Source organism: Gorilla gorilla, chromosome 6 (assembly GCF_029281585.2).
Source record: "Gorilla gorilla gorilla isolate KB3781 chromosome 6, NHGRI_mGorGor1-v2.1_pri, whole genome shotgun sequence".
Classification (NCBI taxonomy): Eukaryota; Metazoa; Chordata; class Mammalia; order Primates; family Hominidae; genus Gorilla; species Gorilla gorilla.
In genome coordinates, this window is record NC_073230.2 from 85695366 (window position 1) to 85716993 (window position 21628).

Consider the following 21628-nt stretch of genomic DNA (forward strand, 5'->3'; position numbering starts at 1 on the left):
AAGATATTTTTACTGGATAGCAAATTCTGAATTGGCAGGTTTTTCCCCTCCAAGTACTTTAAACTTGTAACTCCATTGTATTTTAATTTGCATGATTTCTACAAAAATATTTGCTATTGTTCTTAGTTTTGTTACCTTATGTATAATGTGTTTTGTTGTTTTTCCTTTTGACTGCCATAACATTTTCTCTTTGTTTTGGTTTGCAGTAGTGTAAGTGTAATGTGACTAGGTATATTCTATTTTCTCTATCTGTCTATCTATCTATCTATCTATCATCAACTGATCAATTGATTGATCTATACTTACACTGCTTGGGATCACCTGGGCTTCTGGAATTGAAAATTTGTTGACTTTCATTATTTTAGAAAATTCTTACCTAGTCTCTTCAAAATTTATTCTGCCAAGTTTCTCTCTCTTCTCGTCTAGGACTCCAATTACACACACATTAGACTATTTGACATTGCTTCATAGCAGCTGGATGCACCATTATGTTTTCTTCTCTTTACGTTTCCATTGATATACCTTCTAGTCAACTGAGTCTATTCTCTGCTCTGTCCAGTTTGCTCATACACCCACTGAAGGAATTTTTTATTTGTGACATTTTTTTATTTTGACCCTTTGCACATGACACATATTTCATATAGTTTTCATCTCTGCTGAAATTACTCATTTGCTTATATATGTATAACATCTATCCACGAAATCCTTTAAAATATTAAACATAGTTTATTTAACGTTTCTATCTGATAATGATGTCTGGATCATCTATAAATCTGGTTTTGCTGGCTACTTTATACCTTGACAGTGGGTTGCTTCTCCCTCAATATCTCTTTCTCTCTCTCTCCCCACCCCTGACCAATGAGTATGTGTGTATCTTGTGATTTTTGGTTTATTGCTGAACATTGTGTTTAAAATAATATAGACTGAGGTAAACAGTCTTTATCCTGGAAAATAGGCATGCCTTTTATTTTCTCATGCCATTGATATGCATGTCATGTTGGGAAGGTTTAGTCAGTCTAATCAGTTTTTGAGCTTAGTTTGTGTTTTGTTATTGCCATGGTAACCTTCATTCCAGCAATAACTTCACATTCCACTAGCATTTCACTGTCAATACCTTGTGCTTAATTGGATTTTGTCGTAGGAGGATTTTCCCCTGTGTTCTTGCTTTATTCTCAATTTTTAACAGTCCTTGTATGCTTATGCCATTTAGGAGTATCTCTTTATACTATTGTTCTGTCTTAATTATTATTTTGCACATTGTTCAAGGTGTGATGGGTAAAGTGGGTAGTTTTCTATTATCTTGACCCAGCGTCACACTTAAGTAAGTCCTGGGTGTATAGACCTTGAGAATGGAGCTCTCTCAGTGTTCCTGCCCATCCTCATGGTAGCCAAATGTTTCCCTTATTTCTGTAGGAGGGTGGGGGAGCTGGGTGGGAGAGAATACTGTTATTTCCCCCTGTGCATTGTATCATCTCAAAATCCTGGGTTCTAGCAGTGTTTTTTCCTCTCTCTCAAGGAATATAGATTTTGTTTTCATTCCTCTTTTGGTTCCAATTTACCCCTGCCTATTTCTATTGGCAGGGGTTTTCTTAGCACTTCTGCAGTAGTACACTGCTATTGCTTATTACTCAGTACAAACCTTCTGGTTGGAACAGGCAGCTTTTGCTTCTATTCCTCCCTCCTTTCCTTTTCCTGGGACTGGAAGTAGTTGAGTTTTTAACTCCTCCTCCAGAAGCAAACTACTTTGCTTTTACCTTCTCCCACAGGCACTAGTTCTTTGCCAGGGTGTTAGGAGAAGAAGGAGTTACCCGCCCCTTTTCTGGGATCAGAAAAAGGGAGACAACCAGTATTCATTTGAGAGAAATATGAAGATGCACCATTGAGGGTGTTCACTTAGTTTTCCTCCCCTTCCCTGAATACTTTCTGTGGGCACAAGTAGGGCCTGTAAATTTAAAAAATACTTAGGAAGTACAGACTTCACACATATCTGAAGTCCTGGGGATTCTACTCTATCATATTAACTTTACACTTGGCCTTTTAAAACGTGTTAAAAATTTTGGCTATTTTCTCCTTACTGGCTGTAATTGACAGTCACCTCTTTCTTTCATAATCTTCCAAAGGTGAAATGGTTTATTTGACTAATCTCTTTTTGGAGGGAGTTTCTCAGTCTTTGAAAATAAGATTCTGTGATTAGAAGCCTCGTCTCTTTATTTTTTATTTTTATTTTTTTGAGATGGAGTCTCACTCTGTCACCCAGTCTGGAATGCAGTGGCACGATCTCGGCTCACTGCAAGCTCCGCCTTCCAGGTTCATGCCATTCTCCTGCCTCAGCCTCCCAAGTAGCTGGGACTACAGGTGTCCGCCACCACGCCCAGCTACTTTTTTGTATTTTCAGTAGAGGCAGGGTTTCACCGTGTTAGCCAGGATGGTCCCGATCTCCTGACCTCGTGATCTGCCTGCCTTGGCCTCTCAAAGTGCTGAGAATACAGGCGTGAGCCACTGCGCCCAGCCGTCTCTTTAAAAGAGTAATGTTTTCATAGATTTTGTTGTTATTTTTGTTGGTAGAGTAAAATGACATTCTCTTGCAGCTTTCTACATTTTTAGCGAAAAGGGAGACAACCAGTATCATTTTATATGAGAAATATGAGACTTGGAGAGGCCAAGTAACTTGCCATGTATCGTAATCTATTAAATGTTAAGGCCAATATTTAAGCTCAGATTTTTCTGAAATAAAAGCCTATTGTCTTAAACATCACACTGCAATATATCTTGTGTAATCTTCTCATCAAAAGTACGTATTTGAGGTGTCTAATTAATTCTAGTCAGACCCAACTGTTTTCCTTTTTATTCCAAATGAGCACTGGAAGCAATGTTAAAACTATTCGACGAGTCAATACATTTTCTATCCTAAGTGCATCTAGAGTACAAGATTTTTTTTTTTCTTCAGGTGAGTATGCCTAGAAAATCTAAGCCCTTCTCTGATACCTCAGCCATTTTGGAAAGTAAATGCTCAGCACTTTTGCCATTATTAAATAGGCTTGGATAACTCTAAAAATTTCTACTAGCGCTGCCTTGTAAAAATGCACAGGCAAGCCCAATGAGGACATCATGTGATCACAGGAGCTTGAGCTTAGAAAGAGAGGACAGCTTCAGGGAAGAATTCTGCATCAAATTGGGGAAGGCAATGGAGAGGCAACTCGGAACAGATGGCACAACAGAAAGTAGCTTAGTAGGAACTGATATTGTTACCAGAGAAAGTATCAAAATCAAAGGCAGAGGCAAAGATAGAAGCTAGAGCACAGAGAATGGTCAAGAAAGGAGGACAGAATTAGGCTTTTGAAAGAGGTGGAAAAGTGGTTTGGAAGAGATCTACAAATGTAAAATATATCCTTCTAGTCACCTGCAGAAGCCATCCTGGTAGTTAGGAACCTGTGAGAGTCTGATATGCAGCCAGATGGCCCTCACACCTTGGCCAGACATGTGTTTATACAGTAAATTCTATCTCATAAACCACTTTCTCGTGTTATCTTATTTGAAATTCATGGCAATCCTATGTAGCAGGGACAGAAGGTATTGTTAGTTCCATTTACCAGATGAAAACCCTGAAACAGAATGTTCATAATTCATCAGATTTTCCAACCATACCTGCACTCATGGATCATGACATAAACAACAATGCTATTTTTCATCAGTCTGATCATGCATATTTATGTGTGTATATTTACTTCCAAGGTGTCTACAGAGTTGCACACACTCTCTGAATGTTGCTAAGATATGTAAATGTGGTTACTTTTAAAAATCACAAGAAATCCATTAATGATTCATTCCATTTAACAAATTACAACATGATAAAAGGGAAGAAATTTAAAAGGGAAGAATTCTCTCCAAAGTTCAAGCAACAAATTTTCATGTGATGTTGGGAAAAGCAAAATGTTTTACAGCTTTTAGAGGCGTAAATCAAAACCTTCCCACTAACACTTACAACCATTTTGAGGTTTTATTAAAGAAAAAAATTATCTGAAAATTCATTACTTGGATGATGAATAGGACTAGAAAGAAAGAGGAAAGGCCTGCATGTGGTAAGTGGAAGGCATTGATGAATATTTGGAACATTCTTTTCTTAAGCCCCTCTATAAACTATTTTCCTACATCATCTTTAAACTGCACAGATGGGTTCATGAATCTGGCTTCCTCACTATAGCAGGACATTCTTAAAGGCAGGGTCTGGACGGATTCACTTTTTATATCCTAAGTGCCCAGCAGAGTTCCTAAATGCAGTAAATGTTCAATAATATTTGGTGGATAAAAGAATGGTGCCATCACAAAACACACATATACACACAAGTACATATACTCACATAATAGTAGCACCCATACCATTCCATAAATGTATACAATTTTATATATACCTAATCCATATGTATGTATATGCACACATATTTTCATCTATATAATGGGCTATATATCCTTATAAATAATACAGAATCATATAGGTGTTGTTGCTATGTATGTGTATACTCATATAAAAGTACGCTTCATACACGTGTGTGTATATGTATACATATATGTATATAGTCATTTTATCTTTGAATTTTTCACATTATATTTTAATCTCAAATAAGCTTTAGTGAAAGTGAGTTATAACAATGAGAATAACTGATTTTAGTCTTGACTAATGAGAATCTCAATTAAAAATGTAAGTCTGAAGCACAGCATGTCAAATATACATATGTTCATATAATATAAATTATTTTGGAGGTCCCCGATACTTTTCATTACCTGATCACAATTACAGGTAATTGAAAGTTATTAGAAACTAAGCATAAAGCTGTGCACTCCCGACACCACAAGACCTCCAAGCCACTAGTCAGCTAAAACCACTTTCTGATACACTCTGCACAATGACCCTGGTGGCTGTCAGCTCTTTCCTGCTTTCCTGCTTCCCTGGAACCTGACAGGGCCCCAGTGATGATTTACCTATGTCATGTTATGTAGTCCACAGCTTGACTGAGGTCTTGTTCTGATGCACAGCGGAGTGTTGAACAAAGTCTGTCTGGAATAAACTGAATGCATTCAGGAAAATTTCCTTCTCGTTCATTCATTTATTTCCTCATTCTCAAACATTGAGCATCTGCAATGTTACAGATACTGCATTAAACATTGGGGTCACAAAAGTGAATGAGTCACAGTCCCTGTCTAACTGCTGCTGAGGTTTCCACAGTGACATTTTCTTAAACCCCAACTTATACAGGGTGTTTTCAGAGTGGGATTGTACATGTTCCAAACCCAAGTGATTTTGTTTAATAATTTTGACCATCAAAAATCCAGTTTGAAAAATGAACCAGAATACAAATATACAACATTTAATGACAGAGAAAAAACAAAGGCATACAATTTTTTAAAGAAATATTTCATCCTTTGAAGAATACTGAGAAATCTGAGTTCAAAGGTGATGTGAGCATGCTTCAATCATGACTATACACAACAGAATCTGTACTCAGCTCAGTATTGGCTAGAGAAGTTCTCTTTCCCTCATTTAAGCCAAGACCAGAACTCCAAGGCTGAGGCTTGACATAGGTGTACTGTAAATGAAGTGTTAATGAGATGGAAATTCTCCAAGTTGCTTTTGAGTCTCACTCTGTATCAATGTAGACCTGCCTAAAATATGTAAGAGCTGAGAATCCTTTTGAAATGATTCCAAACTCTTGAGTCTGAAAACCGAGCTGGGAATTCCTTTGTAACAGTTTTGTGGGTTATTTTGGCACTTTGGTTTATAATCCTAGCTGGACCCCATCTGAAGTTCTAAAGCCCATAAAATAAGAATGAATGGACAATGTAAATAAGCCAAATTTGAGAAACTTCAGACCCTGCTTGGCTGAATGTTTCTGTTAATCTACCTTGTCTGTGCTGGTAGAACTGCCATTTTGCTATAACTCCTTTGTAAATAAGAAACTTTTCTTCTCATCAGGCAGGGGATCTTTCTCTTCAAAGGCTGTGATGTATTATACTATATTGAAATTAAATTGTTTGGATATGTTTTGCTGAATACTGATAAAACTATGATATAAAGCGTATTATCCTTAATCAAAGGTTACTTTTATCTGCAGATTTTAAAGGCAACAAAAATTTTTATTTGACAGGTTCTAATAGTTCTAGTTTGGCATACCTGCACATTTTTTATTGTATCCTGGGAACAGGCATAAATCAACTGATTTCCCACAGACAAATAAAAGTGGTGGAGTAATATAGTTCCTGGAATTTAACACTTCACGGTCAGGAGGTCACATATGCTAAGTTGCTTATTTACGCGCCTCTTAAAGTTTAAGTCTGTGGGCAAGAGACATGAAGCAATGTGACTTACTATATCAATGAAGAACGTATTGTTCTTTTTCTTCGGGTAGATACAATTAACAGCGTTGGAACAGCAGATCACATAAGAATGTCATCAGAAACATCAGCCATTTTTTCAAATGTGCTTGCTTGATGATTCTCTGTTATTACAATCATCAGTTTTAAACAATGAGATTTATTAAACATTTTTTTAAGTGGGGAAGAGAGAGTTAGTGTGTACCAATCATTGACATATTAGCTGGCATCTCGAAGCCTAAACTTGTAGTTAGGCCAGTGTAGCCAGAATGGAGGTGATGCAGCAACCCAGGTGCCTCCTCTGGCCCTCACTTTTGCTGCCAAAACTGATCTTACAGCCCACATATTACAGATGGTGACTGTAAACTGGAGAGATAGCCATTTGACCCACATTTAACTATGATACAAGATAAGCGATAGTTATTTTCACAGCTTTCCATATAAAGGATTTTGATGAGAACAAAGTTACATATAAACAAAGTTCATTTACGCAACGCAATTGTGTTGAGATCCCAGCATGTAACTAGTACTAAACACTTCTTATACATTATTCCCTTTTCACATGCTCACCCATTTAAAATTTGACAGCATTCTTCAGATCAGTATATTAAGGCTTAGAAAAGTTTTGACTTGCTAAAGACACACAGTTAGAAATTAAATGAGTCAAGATTTGAATCCATATCTCCCTGCTCAGCATCTACACTTTTCTTCGCTGGAGAGTACATTAGAAGCCTAAGCTGATCATATTCCATTAAACCTCAAGTCATTTTGAGCCCAAGGCTTCAGTTTCTTCCTTTAGAAATATATCTCCCTTCAAATATACCTGGAATTTATAGGTGAAACACTGGCAAATTAATAAAGGAAATCACATCAGTGCCCTAAGAAAGGCAGGCCAAGAGTGCTGGTAGGAACCACAGAAGCAAGAAAACCCCTGCAGCTTTATCACAGTCCACATGCAGTTACTTATTGCAGCATTTAAAGCCTTAAACCCTTGTCCCTTACCTGGTGGCCTCACTGGATCCAGCAACAAGGAAGGAGGCTGGGCATGGTGGCTCATGCCTGCAATCCCAGCACTTTGGGAGGCCAAGGTAGGCAGATCATCTGAGGTCAGGAGTTCAAGACCCAGCCTGGCCAACATGGTGAAACTCCATCTCTACTAAAAATACAAAAATTAGCTGGGCATGGTGGCACATGGCTGTAATTCCAGCTACTTGGGAGGCTGAGGCAGGAGAATCACTTGAACCCGGGTGGCACAGGTTGCAGTGAGCTGCGATCACACCATGGCACTCCAGACTGGGCAATAAAATGAGATTCCATCTCAAAAAAACAGCAACAAAAAAAAGCCAGCATGGTACGCCTGTAATCCCAGCACTTTGGGAGGCCTAGGCAGGCGGATCACCTGAGGTCAGCGGTTCGAGACCAGCCTGGCCAACATGGCGAAACCCTGTCTCTACTAATGATACAAAAATTAGCCGAGCATGGTGGTGGCACGTGCCCGTCATCCCAGCTACTGGGGTGGGAGGCTGAGGTAGGAGAATCGCTTGAACCCAGGAGGCAGAGGTTGCAGTGAGCCGAGATCACGCCAAGGAAGGAGGTAGAAGGAAGGGTTTTCTTCTTTCCATATTAAGGAGGCCAACTGCATTGCCAGGACTCTCCTGGAGGCAAACTGAAAAATGAAGCTCTTTCTGTTTTTCTATGCAAATCGCAATGCTGAACTTTCTGAGACCTGGCATAATGGAGTCACATGTCTTGTATTTGCATTCAGAATATTGTCTTTTCATAGTCTTTCAGAATATGTTAAGGAGGTTTCACTATATATCACAAATCATGGTTTAAATTTCAAAGCATTAGATAAAAATGACCTTACACTGCATTTGTAGATGTCACTCTCAAGCCATCCCAATGTAGTTTCCATGGGAACTAATGTACATCAAAGAAGAAAGAGAGAGAAAGAGAGACTGTAAGATCAAATTTTTAGTTCCTGCCTCCTCTTTTTTTGGGAAAACCAAAATGAGCCCCATGTTAAATGCTGTTGAAATTAGATACTGAATCTTATCTTCTATGTGAATGCAGCTTTTTGGTTTTTTCCTCCTAAGAAGGAGTACTACCTATATGGTCATGCACAATTTTTCCATAGAGTCCATCCATATAATTTATAAGTTGTATTTACAGCCTCAGAAGGCACATGTGCTTATTTAGGAGGAGAGTCAACATCATCCATTATTACTTTGTTTTCAAGTTGCTTTCAGAATTAATTATTACACAGACTTACAACTTGTTGAGAATCCACTCTATGGCAACCATGAGTGAAAGTGGTTCATGAATGAAAGTTTATAGTCACATAAGAACACATTCCTAGATTGTCCTCTGTTGGTGTAGTGTCTTTCATAGTCATATGCCAGACAGTGTAACATGAGTAGCTGTCATTAGCTTCCCATCCAAAAAGAACAGTTACCAAACAGTATTGTTAAAAAGAGCATGTTACAGCTATTATTCTTTTTTTCTTTTTTTTGAGACAGAGTCTTGCTCTGTCGCCCAGGCTACAGTGCAGTGGTGCCACCTCGGCTCACTGCAAGCTCCGCCTCCCGGGTTCAAGCGATTCTCCTGCCTCAGCCTCCTGAGTAGCTGGGACTACAGTCACGTGCCACCACGCCTGGCTAATTTTTTGTATTTTTAGTAGAAATGGGGTTTCACAGAATTAGTCAGGATGCTCTCAATCTCCTGACCTTATGATCCACCCACCTCAGCCTTCCAAAGTGCTGGGATTACAGGAGTGAGCCACCGCGCCCAGCAGAGCTATTATTCTTAAATCCAATGCCACATATCAAGGCCAACTTTATCTACCTCTGTCTCATAGGATTCACCTGGGTTATAAAATAAATTCAATACTTTAATCGGGGGGTGGTTGGAGAGAGACAATGATATATTATATTCTCAATTATAATTGAGAATGGTGATATAAAATGTATTTGTAGCCTGTAGATAATTAACTAGAAAAACAGGTGATCATGTGGTTTAAAATAACAATTAATTTAAGAACTTAAAATAAATGTTTTTAAAAAGATATATAATAGTATTATATGTCTTAATAATTATATTTATTAAATATAATAAATATCATTATTATACTATATTTACATTATATACTATATTTATATTTATAAATATAGTATATAATAGTTATATTTATATTATATATTTATATATTATATTATATAATAATATATAACTATAATAACTATATTATAAATATAATAGTTATAAAGACAATATGACAAATAAATATTAACCATTTAATTTATATCAGTCACTACCCTAAGGATTGTTCTTTTATCTAATACATTTTATTCTAATAACTCTGTTAATTAGGAATTCATGTTCCCATCTAACAGATTAAGACACTGAACGACAAGAAGGTCAAATAAAGGGCTGAAAAAAATCTCGTAACTTCTAAGTGAACCAGGCAGTTTCCAAAACCTGCCTCTTAGCTATTATGCTATAAATATTTGAGAAAAGTATTTACATTGACAAATAACTATGAAGTTTTTAGAACTTATGAAGATCATGATGAAGAAAAAACTATTTGTAACATTAATTATCAAATTGTTTATTCCTTTCTGAAATCATTTATTCAATATCATTTATTTGCAGATAATAGGTACCAGGCATTGAGAAATTCAGAATGAATAAGAAAATGGAATAAACAAAGGGTTATAAAAAAATCTAGGATGGGTTATTCATTTTAAAAGAGAATGGAGCTTAGGTGAAAAAAAGCAAAAATATACACAAGGCCTTGAACATTCTAACATAATGAGCAAGTCATACCCTGCCAGATCCATGAGAGTGGATGACAGGATGTGCTGGAAAGGAACATGGGAAGTACCTAAAATGAAAAGGACCTGAAATGCAATTCTAAAGATTTCGTCTAAAAGAAATGGCAAGTTGGCAGATAATTTTTAAATTCAAGTGTAAATAATCTGATAAGTATTTTAGAAAGCTGACTGGATGGTATAAAGAGGGTGGATTAGAGAAGGAAAATATGGGTGGCAGGGAGATCTATGAGGGTTTTGTGATGGGTTGAATGGTGTCCTCCCAGGAGATATGTTGAAGCCCTATTTTTGGTACCTGTGAATATGACTTCATTTGGAAATAGGATCTTTGCAGATGAAATCTAGTTAAGATGGGTTCATTAAGGTGGGCCCTAATTCAATATGACTGTTTTCCTTATAAAAAAAAGGAAAAGACAGAGAAACAGGGAGAAGAATGCCACATAACAATGAAGGTAGAGAATGGGGTTACACAGCTACAGACCAGAGAACATGAAGGACTGTCACCAACACCACCGCTAAGAGAAGGGCACAGAACAGATTCTCCCGCAGAGCCTTTAGAGGAAGCAAGACCCTGTCAACAGCTTTTCTGAGTTCTAGCCTTCAGAACTGTGAAAGAATAAATTTCAGCTTATGGTACTTTTTATATGACAGCGCAAGGAAACTAACACAAGTATTGGTGGAACACTTCTTCAACAAATAGCACTTGAATTAAGGCAGCGGCACTAAAAATGGAGAGGAGGAGGTATGTGGTAGACCAGGGATATATTTGCTAAAGGACAAACGAAGTAATGAGACTTAGAAACAGAATGATGGAGCCACAAAGAATGCCTGAAATGGTAATAGGATACATGCTTGAATGTTGATGGGCCCCATTTCCACAAGCCTCCAAATCTGCTTCTAGATCCCATTCGAGCAAGGGAGGATTTGTGAAGAAGAAAGGCCTTTTGAGAGCACCAGTCCCTCCACCAGCCAGTCTAGTCCTAAGAGCTCTGAAGGCCAACCTTGGAAGTGGTTTAGGAGGGAAAATGCAGGACCCAGGATTTCAGTTGCCAAGCCGGAGAGCAGGGGACCCAGGAAAGAATATTAGCATTCACTTGATTTTTCCATCTTCTGATATCACCTTCAAATGGTAATAGTGTGTCGAAGAATTTATTGGAAGTGAGAAACAAGAAAACAGTGAGTCTAACCTAGTCATTCTAGAATTGGGAGGTAATAGAAAAGAGAGAAATGGGAAAGTTGCTCAAATGCAAGTCCAGTGAATCAGAGAGAAAAGGCTCAAAGCAGCAGAACAAAGCTTCAATAAAGAGATATTGTGACTTGGAGAGATGGCCTTTTGTCCTTTGTTCTATTACCGGTCAGAGGATGGGGAGCACACCCGAGCCTGAGACAACAGCTCTGCTAAGTGCCCTTGAGAGGGCACGGTGGGGTCAGCACCAAAGCCAGACCACTAAAGAGAAAAAGAGATAAAGACAGGATTGCAGAGGAGAAATGAGAATGGCAGAAAAAATAATTTTTTAAGCCAAAAGGAATCAGAGAAGAGCAGAAGTGCCTCTAGGATAAAGCGTAGCAGGCAGTTAGGGAAAAAGGGCTGTTAACTACCTTGAAGCTCTGACTACATTAGAAAGCCTCGCAAGACAGTCGTTGCTTGCACGGGCAGGTAGAGAACTTTTCCTGTCCATTGTTCTTCTGAATTATAAATCACTGACCTCTTTATGATTTCTAAAGGGAAAGTGACTTCAAGCTTCTTAAGAGTTCCCCTAAGGCATTCTCTATATTCAATATAATATGGGAAGCCCTGAGTTTGTCTTTGTATGTTTCATCTGCAGTGACCTGAAATCTTCATAACCCTCTTCCTTTCTCCACTTATCAACTAAGGGGTGATTGGCAATAAGCATGGGTGGGAGAGAAAAAAAAACAGAATTTGAGGAGGAGAGCATTTAAACCATCAGTCTGTGTGTTCTGTGACATCAAAGACTGGCAACATTCTAAAGGTAAATGTAACTATGCATCCCTTTGGGATTTTCAGATATCTTGTACAATCTATTTTATTCCTCTAAACATGGAGACTATAAAGCTGTGTGGAAAATCAATAGTTTAATTCATTCATTCAACAAACAGGTGGTGAGTGCTCATCATAACAACCACATCATAATAGCTAACATGTTGAATGATTATCACACATCAACTACTATGCTAAGTGCTTTTCATGGTTTATGTCATTTAAGTATCACAAATAATACTATGAGATAGGTGCTCTTGTTATGTCCACTTGACAGATGAAGAAACTGAGGCCCAAGTCCCAGTCCTAAGATGAGGCAGAGCTATGTTAGAATTCAGGTAATATTACTCAGGAGGCCATGTATTAAACCTCTTTATAACATATCCCTGTATCATATCTGCATTAGGCATAGAAGATTCAAGGGTTATAGGGTTTCAGAGAAGGGAAGGGCTGAAGGGAGTTAATTAGGACAGACTTTAGGCAAAAGGTGATACATGATGTTAGCTTTGAAGAAGAGGCAGATTTGAGTCAGCAGAGCGTGAAATCAAAGGCTCCCAGGTAAGGAATGGGAAAGCATGTGAGTGTAGTCCAAAGTCAACATAAGACAAAAGGCACTGTAGATAATGAGGGGACAATTTCAACCAGAATGGTGACCCTATGAGCAGTAAAAGAAGTCCGAGAAGATTGAGTTAGCCATTGGAGAGAAGTGTCTGACATGTTGGTGTTGGAAAATAGAAAATCTTGGTGGTTTTCTTAGTCTAAGCAGTGTTGAAGGTAACAGCAGTGGTACACAGGATGAATTACACCTAATAGAAAGCCTGGCACCCAAGGATTTCAGCTAGGGTTTGTAGAAAGATAGAATTATATGAGAGAGATGTGTTCTAAAGGAAAAGTGATAGGACTTGTTCTCTGTGACATATTGAAATAAAGTATATGAACTGATTATACCAACAATAACTAACTTTATTGAGCATATACTGTGTCCTATAGTGGTTTACATGTAATCACAGATTAATTCTCATAATAGCACCACGATTTAGAATTAAAGGAAGGCCCATTCTAATCCTAGGATTTCTTTCGTTATCTATTGAAGACAATGAAAACAGTAATTCTTTAAATAATGTTGTGTTATGGGGGTATTATGATACCATTGACAGGAGTGAAATAGTTTGGGAGTTTAGGAGCAGAAAAGGACAATTTTGACTGAAGGCAAGTAAACCAATCAGGGGCAGTGTAACTCATTAGGTCGTCATAATAATAACTATTGTTATTATTATTTATTTTGATTCGACTATGAATCAAGATGTCCTGCAGATACCAAAATCGGTGGCTGCTCAAGTCCCTGATATAAAGTAGCCTGCCTTGACTACCCTTCTCTTTATAATCATAATTATTATTACAGCTAATTACTGCATGCTTATTATGTACCAATGTTGTAAACATTTCACATGCCATAGCTCAGTTAAGATAGTAATAATTATAGTGTTCACTATTACAATAATGAGTTTATATTTACAGTGCTGATAGTGTTCCAGGCACTGATATGTTTTTAAATAGATTAACTCATTTAATCATCACAAAACCCACATGAAGTAGATACTAATATTCTACCTTCACTTTACAGATGAGGACACTCTGGTCCAGAGAATTTAAGTAACTTAACCAAGATCACAAAACTAATGATTGGCAGTGTCAGGATTGAGCCCAGATTCTCTGGCTGTAGATTCTATTCTCTTAACAACTGCTCTACAAAATCATGAGCTTTGGGGTCAGGCAGGTCTGGGTTGCAATCCCAACCTTGTTAACTTACTACTAGTGAGAACTTCGGTATGCTCCTTTTTTGTGTCTAAGTCTGTTTTCCCATAAGCAAATTTCAAGATAAGATAACAATAGTACTTTTCATGCAATAATTCCTATGAGATTAAGCTCTCCTACCCTTCTCTGTGCTTATCACATTGCTTCAAAACAGGAAGTCTTCGGTGTGTGTTTTACTAATGAATGAATAAATGAATAAAGCACTTATCATCCATGCTGCACAATTAACATTTTGTTGTATGCTACTTTATATTATTTAACTTTTCTGTGCATGTACTTTTCTTGTCAATCCAGCTAGATTATATGCATCCTAGGACTAAACCACAAGCTTTTTACTTTAATATGTACCCAGTTCTCTGAACAGTGATGTGCACATAGAAAGCTTCTCAATAACGATGACTCCCATGAATGAAGCATTTACTATGGCCTAGACATTGTGTTAAGTATTTAGTCTTCATAGCAACCCTAGATAGTAAGTACTAATGTTAATTCCAATTTACAGAATAGGAAACTATGCCTTAGTGAGCTAAAGTGATTTTCCAATGGCCACACCATTAGTCCATACAGAGTCAGATTAGATTGAGCTCTACTTATCTACAGAAGTCCTGGGCTTGACCCCCATGCTGTACTAGCTTGGTGTTAAAGCCCTGATTGATGGGTAATTTGACAAGAAGCCAGAGCCCATTATCACCTGCCTTTGGAAGGGAATTTCCTGCATCTGAAGTTCTTGTCTATTTGGCCCACTTGGCTCAACCACCTAGTTCACGGCTTTTCTGTAGATTTCTCCTCTAGCACTCCCTCAACAGGCACAAACCACATATCCAAGTCAGGGATGCCATAAACAGTGGCTGCTGCTGTGGCTGGCCCACAGAGCATGGAAGCAGGAATACTCATGAGCCCCCTCTGTCATCTCAGTATATTATGGCTTCAGCATTCTCTTTGCTTAACAACCTCTGGCTGATCCACTGTGAAAATTGTGTGCAACAGTCTTCAAAATTTCTAATTTCATACCTGTGGTGAAGTAGCCTTGTGGCTGGTCAAAGAGAACACCTTTAAAGCTGACAGTGGAAAAAGCCTTGGCTCCTAACCTTCTGCAAAACTGTTTTTACTACTTCATGCAAGCTGTTATTGGTGTCTTTATTTAGGCTGTATTTCTTCATTTCAGCATCTATGTTTAGCAGTTATATAAAGGAGCGAAATGGGTTTAATGGCCTCAAGTGGCAAAGCAGTGACATGTGGTCCTTCTTGGAGCAACAAAAGGTCAAAAGACTGTGGAGGAGACTTCTTGTTTCCTGGTGACTAGGAGTCAAATTTCTTTTATCTGTCTGAGTCAAGGGGAAATGATGTTCCTTTGAAAGTCTCATCTTGTAGGTAGAGTGTAACAGAGTAGGGAGGTAGGGAAGGTTCCTTAAAGGGCCATGCAGATAATCTCATCTGTTGATTTGTCCTATTGTGGGTGATACAGACTCACATTCCCTTTCTGGAGAAGGGAGGGTTTTAATTAAAACTAAATAGATATCCACTGGGTCTGGGCATGTACGTAATCTAGAAACTGTGGGCTTCTCAAGGCCTCGGCATTCAGCATCTCAAGAAGTCCTATGGGTACCAATTGATCCATCCTGGAATCACTCTCCTCTGCTTGCATGGGACTTGCCTTTCTGTCCTCCTTCTTTAGCACTCCCCCCAGGCTAGGTATGAGCCCCGAGTAAGGAGCCCTGGTCTGATTCCAGCTTCTTTCTCTTATTGACTCTGTGATTTCAATAAGATATTTGACTTTACAAGTTCTGCGTCTTCATCTGAAGACGGAGATTATGATGAAAATACAAACCTTATGGATTTATTGTGCAGAGTAGAAGGACAAAGTATACAAAATGCTTTGGATAATTGTTATCTAACATCAAAATTTAGGTTCACATACCTGATGCACAGTAAGCTAAACACTGACACATCAGCATAAATGTTTATTCAATTTGGCCAAAGTGAGAGGGCAGGAAAGACAGTCTCTAAAGTCCAACCTTCCTTTACACATAATTGGGGGCTTCTATGAGTCAGGTAGGTATACAGGAAATGGGATACCCCAAAGACCAAAGCTGTTTATGTCTCTTGGCCTGATCAAACTTCTGGATGCCATCAAGGTTTGTGTGACCTAAGATTCATTTTTCTTCTCCAAAAAAAATACAGTTTATCAATCTTGCAGGCCAGGGGTGTAAGGATATGAAGTTACTAGTGACTACCTTCTACCAAAATGACTATGTGCAAGCAAGCATGCATGGAGGCAGAAAAAGGCAAGGAAAAGAGAAAACTAAGTAAAACAAACATCTTATGATTCTTATAATAAAGACTCAGTTACACAATAACGTTGTTCACACTAAAATCCCAATGAATGGGTGCTGTTAGTATAGGCAGCTGGCATATTTTTCCCTAGACCAATCAGTCTTGTATTTCTGTTTCAAGGCAGCCTGCACAGATTCTCCAAAGCAATTCTCAGCTTATTCATAGTAGAATCAAAATAATCAGGTGAAAGAAAAATTTATTCATAAATTCTTAATCAAAGCTTCCGCTGTACCCACCCTGAAGCAGTATGAGCACTAAAACCATCCTATTTCTTTTTATTATACTTTAAGTTCTAGGGTACATGTGCACAACGTGCAGGTTTGTTACATATGTATACATGTGCCATGTTGGTGTGCTGCACCCATCTCCTATTAGAGAAATCAACCAAGCCAAGCCTGAGTATCTCAGAATCAGCATCCTTCAAACTCAAATTTGAGTCTTGACTACTCGACATCTATAAGCGTTAAGCACTTACTTTGTCATTCAATACTCGTTTAATCTCCTAAAAGAACTGCAAGCTTCTTATTATTGCCCCTACTAGTGGAAAAAATAAAGCCAGAGAAAGCAAAGATTCTAACACCGAGCCCAGCACAAGTCTACCACCTTATGCTGTTTCTATGACATTAACTTTATAGCATGATCTGGATTGCTAAAAATGTTCAAGTTTGGGCCTTATAACAATAGAAAGAGAACTATATAAAACTACAGTAAGACTAAAAGTAGCTAAAACATATTACAAAAATAAAAAACTGGAGTACCTCGATTATATACAAAAGAGCCTTTGAAAAATGTCTAGGTGAATTTTTGTCTATGTACCTATGTTGACATCACAAAATAACAGCTTTCAATTCAAAACTCATTCCTTCTATATATTTTTCTCATATCTATTTTAATTAAAAGGCTTAACTTGAATATTAATCTTTCATGTCCTCCTTATCTATTTGACCCTCTGGAATACTGCTGAGTAATGCGGCATTCACAAGAATATTACTGTGTCCACTTATGTGATTTAAAATGTATTCTCAATAGCCAAAGTGTCCTCCTGACTCTTTGAAATTCAGCCATCCTATGTTTCAGATGGCCTTTCACTTGGGCTTTTAAACCACTTTACAGACATCTCTTTATTCTCCTTTATTTTATAAATTGGGAAATAGATCAAATAGAAGTTAAGTGGCATATAGAGGTCAATGGCAGATTACTGGAAGACCCAGGGAAAGGTATCACCCTTGACTCACCTAGAGTTATCCCTCAGATAATTTAACATTTCTTCAGAAGACTGAGGTAGCCTCTGAATGTAGGAGGCAGACTAAAAGATCATTTTTTTTCATGAGGCTGCCTCAAGCAGATTCACAATTAATTGTGATTCAACTGGCATCTCCTTTCTTGCTGCCACAAAATATCTATAATGAAATCAGGTTGACTGTTCATCTTTTCTTTCTGTTACATCTGCTAGGGATCAATAGAGATAAAAATATTTGGAGCTTTGTGTTCAATCTAAGTTCCTGCATGCAGTTGCTTGATATAATGATTTTGTAAGGAAGCAAGTAACCAAAGTATTTTTGCAGTGTTTTTGATAAAGGACTGCTCTTTGCTGGCGTCCTCCTCTCCACTACTAATTGACAAAACATCTTGAGGAAAATATCCATATGTTTAAATTATCCTTAAAAGCTCTATCGGCATTAAAAAAAGACCTCCGTTTTGATAAAGATTCCGATAACTATTTGGCTTTTGCAAGTCCAGCTTTATGACTAGAAATTTCTAGATCAAGAGTCTGCAAACGATGGTCTAGAACCAAATACAACTGCTGTCTGTTTTTGTAAGGTTTTATTCGAATACAGTCTTGCTTGCTCATTTAAATATTGTCTAGGCTGCTTTCATGCTACAATGGCACAGTGGAATAGCTGGGATAGAGACTATATGGCCCGCAAAGTCTAAAATATTTACAACTTCACTATTTACATAAAAATTTGTCAACAACTGTTCTACATTAAACAATATATCAGCCCTGGCAGATGTAACTGGTTACCTTGAGTATCTCATAGCATGTATGCAGTGTAATTTTCAAGTTCCCAAACAAAACTTTCCAAAAGCCATTTCTTAAGACCACACACTAGAGTCAGATCCACCAAGTTTTGAATTATCTGAACAGAGCTTTGCAAATGTCAAACCAGTATAGTAGATGATGACGATTTTGCTGAAAGATCACTCCACTTTCATCAGGGGAAACAAGCTATTGGGAATATATTTTAGGACCTCAATTTTCCACACATTGCTCTAATTACTAGAGTGCTATAGATGCATATCTCTGATTTACAGTCCGCCAAGTCAAAATTTCTGAATTTCTTGGCATAAGTTTGGTAGTACAGTATTACTTTGATTATGGCTTCTTATATCTGGCATAAATATATTCCCTTTGTGCATATTCTTTTTAGATACAGTACAAAAAAAAGTATGACTCTTCCTTTTTTCTCTCCTTTTACTTTAGGAAAAGCAGCTGTGAAGTCATAATTATGTTCACTTCCCACTGGCAACTGGCAAGCCCTTTATTTTTGTGCATTCGGAACTCATCAAGAATAAATAAAGTCCATTCCCTCCTTGAGGGGCTATTCTGCCATTCCATCTAGGATTTAAAAGTTTGCCAATTCCTAAAACATCTATTGTTATAAATAGTCTTGTGTCTTTCACAAAGCGGACTTTACAAAGTAAGGTAAGGGGGAAAATGTCAAAAGTACATGAAAAAAATCATCTCTAAGAAACAGCAACAAATCTGCTAGCTCTTAAGAACTTATAATTATCATTGCTGGTTAATTGGTATTATAGATTACCCAGTTCTGACATGTAATTTTCTAACACAAAGAGGTTTCTATCATGTTACATTGTGCTTTGCATTTAGGGACTTTTTATTTTACATTTACACACTAAAGAACTAAGGGCAGAAGTCTCAAAATATGCAAGGATTTAGATAATGAATTGCATCCTAAATTTAGAAAATATATCAGACAATACAGATGATTCATTGTAGAATTTGTAATTCTGGAAAGGCAAGTTTTGGGGACCATTGTTTATAACTAAGCTAACTTTTATTGGCTCAAATCTGGATAAGTACCAGAAGCATTAACGAACATTTCTTCAGCTGCACACGGACCTTCAAAAAGTTCTAAAACAGGGCATGTTATTATGTTTTACAGGAAGATGTGTTTAATATTTGTAAGTCAATATGGATAATAACACTGATTTAAATGGACTGATAGATGTATTTGTCTTTTAATGTCTATTATAATAACAATTGCCAAAAGCCTATGAAAAATTCAACATTTACTTGTTGATTAGTCTGTTTTTGATTCATATATGCAATTAATTCTTAAGTGAAGTTTTTCAGAGACACTAGCCTCTCCTTAAAAGGCAACCATGTTCATTTGAAAATATGAACAGACTATAGATTTGAGATTCTGGCTTCACGCTTTGTCCTGGGAAGCAACCTTGGATTTGGAATTTAATGGCTTCCTGGCTATCTGGACTGTGAAGAAATGCTTCTGAGGGGAGACAGATGTTTGTCTGAAACTCTATTGTTTAAAGAGCTGGACTTTGTCTGTAACAGCAGGTATGAAGATCAGAAAGAAAGATTGGGAGCCCAAATGAAGGCATTAGTACTTTGTAAACATAGACCTCATGCCTCAGTCTGGGTGGATTGATGATAATGCTGCAAAGAAAAATGCAGCAAAGGAAACTTAGGAATGAACCTAAAAGACATAGTGTCTTAGTAAACTAAAACGAAAGTAAAAGGAGACCTTCAAAGCCCACTGCTTGTAAGATGCGCTTCTTTTTTGAATATTATTCCTTAAAGGACACCACACACACCCAGGTGAACTCATGGAATTTGCATTAAATAATTGATAACTTTTTGACATTTATTTGAAGTTTCCTTCCAGGAAAAAATGGTTCAAGTAGCACTCTGGCATTATTTCATAATTAAGCAGCCTTTTGCATGTACCATATGCAACCACCAAATCTAAGGTCCTGTGTTATGTAGCCTTTCCAACCTTTCTAAATCTCAGGTTTTCAGTAAATTTAATGTTTTCTTTAGAGAAGAAGACAGTGAGAGACAGGCAGTGTCCATTTGAACATAGCAAATAGTCTGACCAGATGACGAGTCTACTAGCTCTTCTAGTAGCTGCTGCAACCAGCAACTTAGTGGGGGCAACATCCTCAGCCGTGCTACGTGGGCTTTGCCTGAAGACAATAGATAACAGCCAAGAGGCAGACAAAGAAAATATGTGTAAAAACAATGGTAAATAAAGTAAATAAAATTAACAAATTAGATAAATGAATAAAAATAAAGAGCAAAAGCAAATGTCAACATGCATCAATTCCCCATCCAAATTACATACCTCATGTAATTTTTGTAAACATTTTGTAAGATTTACCTTCTTGATTTATCAGCAATCATTCTGGTTTGCAATAAAATAATACCTGTAAGTGGTTTAATTGGAACTGCTGCCACTGCTTGAGATTTATGAATTGGAATATTACATGATAATCCACAGGATCACCTTGCTTTCCTATTGCTGAAGTTTGCCTCAATTCTTCCTTCCATTCATTCATTTATTCAACAAGCCTCCATTGAATGTCTGCTATAATTCACATAGGGGTCCCCCTCCCTTAAGAATTGCAAATTATACATGCAAGAGAAAATATTGTTTTCACTTTTTAAAAATTATTTCATTTCTATTTTTAAAAAGAGATTGTTTTCAGACAGATGGGCTACCCTGTACATTTTTTACTTTGACAAGTACATTCTGCAATGTTTTGTGGGAGAACTGAGTTTATCCTTTTGTTAACTTCAAAAGGTCAGGTATGTGCCTCAATCCTCATTTGTTTCTATTACAAACATCTTAGGAATCCATAAAGTTATATAAACTTTCAAATACTTTGATATTTGATGAGCAAATCTATGTTCATTCTGTTCATAACCTTTATGACATACCAAACACCAACCATTTTATCTCCAAATTCCACAAATGAAGGGGTCATTATCACCCACCAAAAAGCGGTTTACAAAGATTTTAACAATGTATAAACAATCTTGCTTGAAACTAATGAACTCTTACAATCTTTCTGTCTTTTTTTTAAATTTTTGCCATTACTTGTTAAAGAAAGTGACCCTATTGGATCGTGTTTTCATGTAATAAATTTTCTGCGAAATTTACTGTTTAGTCCTTGGAAGCATATTACTAAAAATCAAATTGGATTTTCTTCTGAAAGAAGGTTACAGAGTGTGACTTCA

At 37.3% G+C, this 21628-nt stretch overlaps 1 long non-coding RNA gene across 2 annotated transcripts; it reads left to right on the forward strand.

Moving 5' to 3' along the window:
- Positions 1–10542: 10542 nt before the first annotated feature.
- On the forward strand, positions 10543–21214 carry LOC129534746 (uncharacterized). Of its 2 annotated transcripts, XR_008681439.1 has the most exons (4): positions 10543–11853; positions 12023–12187; positions 18830–19051; positions 20429–21214. It is a non-coding gene; the product is annotated as an uncharacterized lncRNA (long non-coding RNA). The 2 variants fall into 2 exon arrangements; XR_010134477.1 differs by lacking the exons at positions 10543–11853; positions 12023–12187 and adding an exon at positions 12207–12317.
- Positions 21215–21628: the final 414 nt, after the last annotated feature.